Below are 9,090 nucleotides of genomic sequence, written 5' to 3' on the forward strand. Positions count from 1 at the left end.
TAAGTCCTCACAGTTACTCTGGGTGGGCACAGGAACGGGCCCTCCTGTGAAATATTATATCAAGAATTGTAATTACATGCCCCTGTTAAACAGGGGCAGAAAAATTGGGCTGCTGGCACTGGTGCTGGTGCCACGACACTACAACCTCTCCCATATACTCTAGTTGTAGTGCAGGAATGAGCCCTGCTGCAAAGCATTGCATCAAAAATTGTAATTAAATGCCCCTGTTAAACAGGGGCAGAAAAATTGGGCCTTAGGCACTGGTGCTGATACCACGACACTGCAGCCTCTCCCACATACTCTAGTTGTAGTGCAGGAATGAGCCCTGCTGCAAAGCATTGCATCAAAAATTGTAATTAAACGCCCCTGTTAAACAGGGGCAGAAAAATTGGGCTGGGGGCATCACCCAGAACCAAAAATGTTCTTCCAACATATCAGCAGAGGAGGAAGAGGATAGACAATCAACATAACAGGACAGTCACTCAGCATCAGCATAGGCAGTCTTGAAGGGATGTGATATTTCTAAAAAAATTATTACATCAGCTTCAGGTGCTTGGTAGCTGTGGGTGATCCAAGACTGATTCATCTTGATGAAGGTCAGTCGATCAACTGAGTCGGCAGCAACACGTTGTCCAGGACCAGGAGTTTGTAACCTCCCAGTCTCTGGGAACGCGTTGCACCGACCTTTCTGCAAGGCCTCCCGGAGATGTCTCATCCTCTGTGCCCTCTGTGCCAGCCTCCACCTCCATGCTGACACAATCATCCTCCTCCTCCTCATCCTCTTCCTGTGTGATGGGTGGCACAGCAGGAACACTGTCTGGATAAAGGGGGCCTTGAGAGGCAAGGAAGTCCTCCTCTTCCTGCCTCTGTTCTGCCTCAAGTGCCCTGTCCATTATTCCATGCAGCGTATGCTCCAAGAGGTGGACAAGAGGTACAGTGTCACTAATGCATGCACTGTCACTGCTCACCATCCTTGTGGCCTCCTCAAACAGTGACAGGACAGTGCATGCATCCCTGATCATGCCCCACTTGCGTGGTGAGAAAAAACCGAGCTCCCCTGACCCTGTCCTGGTGCCGTAGTCGCACAGGTACTCATTGATGGCCCTCTGCTGCGTGTGCAGCCGCTGCAGCAGGGCCAACGTTGAGTTCCACCTGGTGGGCATGTCACATATAAGGCGGTTCTTGGGCAGGTTCAACTCCTTTTGGAGCTCAGCCAGCCGAGCACAGGCATTAAATGATCGGCGGAAATGCACACAGACTTTCCTGGCCTGCTTCAGGACATCCTATAAGCCCGGGTACCTGCCCAAGAACCGCTGCACCACCAGGTTAAGGACGTGAGCCACACAGGGCACATGGGTCAGTTTTCCCTGTCGGAGAGCAGAGAGGAGGTTGGTGCCATTGTCGCAAACCACCATTCCTGGCTTAAGCTGGCGTGGCGTCAACCACCTCTCGGCCTGCCCCTGCAGAGCTGACAAAACATCCGCCCCAGAGTGGCTCCTGTCCCCCAAACAAACCAGCGCAAGCACGGCATGGCATCGTTTTGCCTGCGTACTTGCGTAGCCCCTGGAACGCATACGGAGCACCGCTGGTTCTGAGGACAGAGCGCTGGAAGAGGCCATGGAGGAAGAAGAAGAGGAGGGGTGGAGGAGAGAGGTGTGTCACAACCAATAGTAGCATTTTGGAGGCGTGGTGGCGGAACAACCTCCAACACTACTGCACCTTGTCCTGCATCCTTCCCAGCTGCCAGAAGAGTGACCCAATGGGCTGTGAAAGACAGGTAACGTCCCTGTCCATGCCTGCTGGACCATGAGTCAGCGATAATATGCACCTTACCACTGACCGCCCTGTCCAGCGAGGCAAGGACATTGCCTTCCACATGCCGGTAGAGAGCCGGAATCGCCTTCCGTGAGAAAAAGTGGCGTTTGGACACCTGCCACTGAGGAACCACACATTGTACAAACTCACGGAAGGGGGCAGAGTCTACCAACTGAAAAGGCAGCAGCTGAAGTGCTAGCAATTTAGCCAAGCTAGCATTCAACCGCTGGGCATGTGGATGGCTGGGAGTGAACTTCTTTCTGTGGTCCAGCAGCTGGGGCAAGGACATTTGCCTGCTATAATCGGACGTGGGTGTACTGCTAGCAGAGTGCTAGCAGAGTGCCCGGAAGCACTTGGCTGTAACACACCTAATTCTACACCTTCATTCCTCTCAGAGCAGGTTTCAGAGAGGACTGAAGGTCTAGTGGGGTTGGAGATCCCAGCTGATGAGGAGCAAGGAGAGGTCCGCTTTGTTCTTTGGTGTGGGTCTTTAAGGTACGCTTGCCAACGAGCTGCATGGCAGGTCAACATATGTCTGGTCAAGCATGTGGTGCCCAAGCGGCTGATGTTTTGGCCACGCGAGATACGCTTGAGACATATGTTGCAAATAGCAGTGGTGCGATCTGATGCACTTGTCTCAAAAAAGGCCCACACCAAAGAACTTTTAGAATAGTGCGCAGAGGCAGCGCCCTGCACAGGCGGAGCTCTGCGGTGTGATTCAGTCAGTGTGCTGCCCCTAAGCTGGCCCCCGGAGGGCATCCTGCCTCGTTGGACATGTGCCTCCTCCTCCTCCTCCCCCTCCTCTCTCCTCCTCCTCCTCTCTCCTACCAGGCACCCACGTGGAGTCAGTGCCCTCATCATCCCCTCCCTCTTCATCGCTGGAGCAAACCTGGCAGTATGCTGCAGCTTGTGGAACATGACTGCCAGATTGCTGTCCTTCTAGAGCATCCACTCTCTCTGCATTCACGCTACTGCCTTCCTCTAGCTGAGTATCATCATCAGAGCCTACAAAACACTGGGCATCCTCCTGGAGCATGTACCCAACACTGTGCTCAAAGAGTTCAGGAGACTCCTCAGGAGGACGTGGTGGGTCTAGGGAAGGAGTCACTGATGATGACATTGAGAGGAGGGAAGACGATGCGTTGGCAGCTGCTTTGCTAGTACCCTGAGCCTGGGTGAGAGAGGATGAGGAGGATGAAGAGGGCTTGGTCATCCACTCTACCAAGTCGTTGGCATGTTGCGGCTCAACATGTCCAGCTGCCGAAAAGAAGGACAAGCGTGTCCCATGGCCACGTGCTGATGATGACGATGCACCGCGTCCACGATCAGCACTGTTGTCTCTAGACACAGAGCCTGCTTGTCCTCTTTTATCGGCTTGCGCCTGTCTGCCTCTCCTTGCTGGCCTTCCAGACATGGTAATGGCCTGAAGGGAGATGGGAAAACCAGCAATTGGGTAGTGTATATTGTGCTGGAGGCACACACAACATCCACTAACTCCTGCAGATGGCAGATGGCTCAATTAGAGAAGAGCTATGTAGGTGGATATAACGGTGTATACTAGGATAAGGGCACGCAGACAGCACGCACAATCTCCTACAACTGACTGCAAGCTCTATTTAAAAAGAGCAAGATAGTTAGCTATATAGGTGGATATAGCGGTGTATACTGGGTTCAGAGCACGCAGACAGCACGCACAATCTCCTACAACTGACTGCAAGCTCTATTTAAAAAGAGCAAGATAGTTAGCTATATAGGTGGATATAGCGGTGTATACTGGGTTCAGGGCATGCAGACAGCACGCACAATCTCCTACAACTGACTGCAAGCTCTATTTAAAACGAGCAAGATAGCTAGCTATATAGGTGGTATAGCGGTGTATACTGGGTTCAGAGCACGCAGACAGCACGCACAATCTCCTACAACTGACTGCAAGCTCTATTAAAAAAGAGAAATATAGCTAGCTATATAGGTGGATATAATGTTGTTTACTGCGGTCAGGGCACACACACAACAACCACTACAGAAGAGCAAGAACGCAAAATCAGCCGATAACGATCGGTGTATACTGTGTTGAAGGTAGACAGAACACCCACTAACTCCTACAGACGCCAACACACTACACAAGGCCGCCGCGCTGGCGGCCTTATATAGTGTGGGGCGTGTACTACACAACCTGAGCTATGATTGGCCACAGGCATCCTGCCTGTGGCCAATCATGGCTCTCCTCGTTGCCGGCACTGTGATTGGCCAAGCATGCGGGGTCACAGTGCATGCTTGGCCAATTAAGGAGCCAGCAATGCACTGCGAGGGCGCAGTGCATTGTGGGCCGTGAGCGCCACACGTATTTGGCGCGAACGGCCCATAACGTTCGGAATTCGCCGAACAGGCGAACAGCCGATGTTCGAGTCGAACGTATGTTCGACTCGAACACGAAGCTCATTCCTACACATGACAATAGAATTTAACAATACATTTCTAGAGGGTGAAATTTATTATAATTTTAAAAATCGCTCTGGTTCTTGCCAGTTTTGGTATCGGGATAACTAGGTAGCCCACGAGCGTGTCTTAACTTTAGTTTGGTATTAATGTAGATCTACAGCTTATAAGGTAATTCCCCTAAGGCAAGAGGTTCATGTGTGCTGGTGAATCTCGTCCCACCATCTTATGTCACGGCTGATTCTGATGGCGCGAGAGAAGGTAAGAATGGCAGGGACAGCTGGAAGGGAATTGCTTGTACATGGTGGGGGCTTGAGCTTATGAAACGACTGCACAATTTCTCATCCATTGAGGCTGGGATGTTTTCATGTAACTGTTGAAGCTACATAAGTAAAGATTGCTATACCTGGATCGTGGATACTGGTGACAAAGTTCAGGCCCATATGGATAAGGCTAAGAAAACTAAAAGGCTAAGCCAGAGCTATAGCTAGCGAAGGTTGGAATCTTCTTAAGGGTCTGGGAATCTGGGTGCATTTAATTTTTATTTTTGCAGAGGATTATAGTTGAAGGAATTAGGGGTATATTTACTCATGTTGTTTTTGTTTCTATTCTTCTATATTCCGTGATGAGGCATTCCTGTTGCCTGATTGGACGCGTGACCAGGGCCGGAGCAGATGAGCCCAAGATGCCAGACCCAGGAACAAGACACAGAGGATCCCAGACTGACCCGCGACTACTACAGCTCACCATGTCATCCCTCCTGAGGAACAGAGTCTACATGTCAAGCCGTGTTTTCCTCTTTATGGACTCATATGGACTGTAAGGCCAGGTGTAAGAAGAAGATTGAAAGTAATCGAGGAACACATGAGATCATATGACAAAGAGGAGGAGCTGTTGTGGAAAATTTTAGATGTATTTATTATATGTATTGTCATAAGAGTCCTCCTGTGTTCATTCTCCCCTAGCCCGCTCGAAAAGATCTGACTGGGGCAGACTGACGCTGGTTGAGATCCGTTAGGTAGTGGATAACTTCTTGGGATCGGAAAAAGGTGTTTGCGGAGTGGGGGTATGTCCGCCAGCAAAAGAGCCCCTGTACACTGTACGGACGATCGTCTGGGGGCATATGCTTGCTCTGCAGGGATTGGTTGTAGGCGGATGTGTGCACATTGTCTCTGCTGTGTCTAATCACCACATGGAGATGGGCATTGCACATCTGTGGATAACCTTCCATCCACAAGGAGGTGTAGAGTAATCCAGGTATACATTGTTCTCTGGAACATTGGTTTTGTATGGTTTCCATCATTGAAAGGATTTAGTCAGTTTGCGTCACTGACTAATTGAATGTATACATGTCTGTGATTGGTACCTTCTTCTGACTTGTATTGCATTGTATTGTCCTTATATGGGCATTCACATCCTGTGTTACTGCTGTGAGGTCACACCCTTTGTGGGAGGTGTTCAGCTGTTGGAGGCAAACCCTCCAGGGCGTGGCTTCCAGTGGAAAGGTAAATAAAGTTTTGGTCAAGATCCGAGAGGACACACATGCTGACCGTTTGGAGAAAGTAAGAATGCTGGTGATGTCTCGTTAATGGGGAACCAGGGGGGCCTAGCTGAGGAGCAGTCAAGCTGAGATTAGGATGTAGGAATGCGGGGTGATGTCTGAATACTTGGATGAGTGGGTTGGAAGGTAAGCTTAAAGTATTGTATCATTAAGATGGAAATGGGTGCTTATATGAGCACAGCAGCAGATGTGGCTGTGTGCATAGCATACAGCCAGATTGCTACGTCACCAGCCATCCACATGCCCAGCGGTTGAATTCTAGCTTGGCTAAATTGCTAGCACTTCAACTGCTGCCATTTCAGTTGTAGACTCAGCCCCCTTCTGTGAGTTTGTGCAATGTGCAGTTCCTCAGTGGCAGGTCCCCAAACGCCACTTTTTCTCACGGAAGGCAATTCCGGCTCTCTACCGGCATGTGGAAGGCAATGTCCATGCCTCGCTGGACAGGGCGTTCAGTGGTAAGGTGCATATTACCGCTGACACATGGTCCAGCAAGCATGGACAGGGATGTTACCTATCTTTCACGGCCCATTGGGTCACTCTTCTGGCAGCTGGGAAGGATGCAGGACAAGGTGCAGTAGTGTTGGAGGTTGTTCCGTCACCACGCCTCCAAAATGCTACTACTGGTTGTGACACACCTCTCTTCTCCACCCCCTCCTCCTCTTCTTCCTCCATGGCCTCTTCCAGTGCTCTGTGCTCCATAGGCATTCAAGGGGCTATGCAAGTACGCAGGCAAAAAGATGCCATGTCGTGCTTGCGCTAGTTTGTTTGGGGGACAGGAGCCACACTGGGGCAGATATTTTGTCAGCTCTGCAGGGGCAGGCTGAGAGGTGGTTGACGCCACGCCAGCTTAAGCTAGGAATGGTGGTTTGCGACAATGGCACCAACCTCCTCTCTGCCCTCCTACAGGGACAACTGACCCATGTGCCCTGTGTGGCTCACATCATTAACCTGATGGTGCAGCTTTTCTTGGGCAGGTACCCGGGCTTACAGGATGTCCTGAGGCAGGCCAGGAAAGTCTGTGTGCATTTCCGCTGATCATTTAATGCCAGTGCTCGGCTGGCTGAGCTCCAAAACATGACATGCCCACCAGGTGGAACTCAACGTTGACCATGCTGCAGCAGCTGCACATGCAGCAGAGGGCCATTAATGAGTACCTGTGCGACTACGGCACCAAGACAGGGTCAGGGGAGCTAGTTTTTTTTCACCACACCAGTGGGGCGTGATCAGGGATGCATGCACTGTCCTGTCACCATTTGAGGAGGCAATGAGGATGGTGAGCAGTGACATCAGTGACACTGTACCTCTTGTCTACCTGTTGGAGCATACACTGCGTGAAATAATGGACAGGGCACTTGAGGCAGAACAGAGGCAGGGAAAGGAGGACTTCCTTGCCTCTCTAGGACCCCTTTTTCCAGACAGTGTTCCTGCTGTGCCACCCATCACACAGGAAGAGGACGAGGAGGAGGAGCAGGAGGAGGAGAGGGAGGCTTGCGTCAGCATGGAGGTGGAGCCTGGCACTCAGCATCAGTAGCAGCAGTCTTTTAGGGATGATTTACAGTCCCAAGAAACACATGGACTTGTACGTGGCTGGGAGGAGGTGGCTGCGGATCATGTTGTCCTTAGTGACCCAGAGGACTCCGGACCAAATGCCTCTGCTAACCTACGCTGCATGGCCTCCCTGATCCTGCAAAGCCGGCGGAAGGATCCTTGTATTCTTTGGATCAAGGAGAGGGTCCATTACTGGCTGGCCACTCTCCTTGATCCACGTTACAAGGGTAAGGTTGCGGACCTTAACTTGCTGTTGCAGAGGGAGCAGAGGATGAGACATCTCCAGGAGGCCTTACAGAAAGGTCTGTGCAACGCTTTTCCAGAGACTGGGAGGTTACAAACTCCTGGTCCTGGACAACGTTTTCCTGAAGCTTCGGTCAGTCACAGAAGGAGCGGTGGAGAAGGTAGCCGTCTGACCGATGCGTTCAGACACTTTTTTAGTCTGCAGCCCCAAGGTATGATCAGTATCAGCAACCATCGCCAGCGCCTGATTTACATTGTGCAGGAATACCTAGGGGCAAGGTCAGACTTGGGCACCTTTCCCACCAAAAATCCTCTGGCTTACTGGGTCTTGAGGATGGATCACTGGCCAGAGCTTGTACAGTATGCAATTGAGCTACTGGCCTGTCCTGCATCCAGCGTTCTTTCGGAATGCACCTTCAGTGCTGCTGGTGGCTTTGTAACCGATCACAGGGTGCGCCTGTCCACCGACTTGGTTTATCGACTGACCTTAATAAAGATGTATCAGTCTTGGATCACCACGCGCTACCAAGCACCTGAAGATGATGAGTTACTGTCCTGTTATGTTGACTGACTATCCTCTTCCTCCTCAATGATCCTGCTGATATCTTGGAAGAACATTTTTGGTTCTAGGTGATGCTACCAGCCCAATTTTTCAGCCCCTGTTTAAGAGGGGCATGTAATTACAATTTTTGATGCAATGCTTTTCAGCAGGGCTCATTCCTGCACTCCACATAGAGTATATGGGAGAGGTTGCAGTGTCTTGGCACCAGCACCAGTGCCTAAGGCCAAATTTTTCAGCCCCTGTTTAACAGGGGCATGTAATTACAATTTTTGATGCAATGCTTTGCAGCAGGGCTCATTCCTGCACTCCAACTAGAGTATCTGGGAGAGGTTGCAGTGTTGTGGCACTAGGGAGCAGTGCCTAAGGCCCAATCTTTCAGCCCCTGTTTAACAGGGGCATGTAATTACAATTCTTCATAGTTTCATAGTTAGTAAGGTTGAATAAAGACACCAGTCCATCCAGTTCAACCTGAGTGAGTGTCTACAACTGTCCCCATCCCTGTACATTGCACACTCACACCAGTCCCTACCCTCAAGGAGCCCACAATCCTAGGCCCCCATTCATATACTAGGGCCAATTTTGGACAGAAGCCAATTAACCTACCTGCATGTCTTTGGATTGTGGGAGGAAACCGGAGTACCCGGAGGAAACCCACGCAGGCACAGGGAGAACATGCAAACTCCAGGCAGGTAGTGTCGCGGTCGGGATTTGAACCAGCGACCCTTCTTACTGCTAGGTGAGAGTGCTAACCACTACACCACTGTGCTGCCCTTTAATTCTTGATATAATGTTTCACAGGAGGGTCCGTTCCTGCGCCCACCGAGAGTAACTGTGAGGACTTATAGTGTTGTGGCACAGCACCACCACCACAACCACCAAAGGCCCAATTTTTCTACCACTGCTCAACAGTGGCATGTAATTACAA

Source organism: Lithobates pipiens, unplaced genomic scaffold, assembly GCF_037356315.1.
Source record: "Lithobates pipiens isolate NorthernLeopardFrog02 unplaced genomic scaffold, aLitPip1_a1.2 Scaffold_10, whole genome shotgun sequence".
NCBI lineage: Eukaryota > Metazoa > Chordata > Amphibia > Anura > Ranidae > Lithobates > Lithobates pipiens.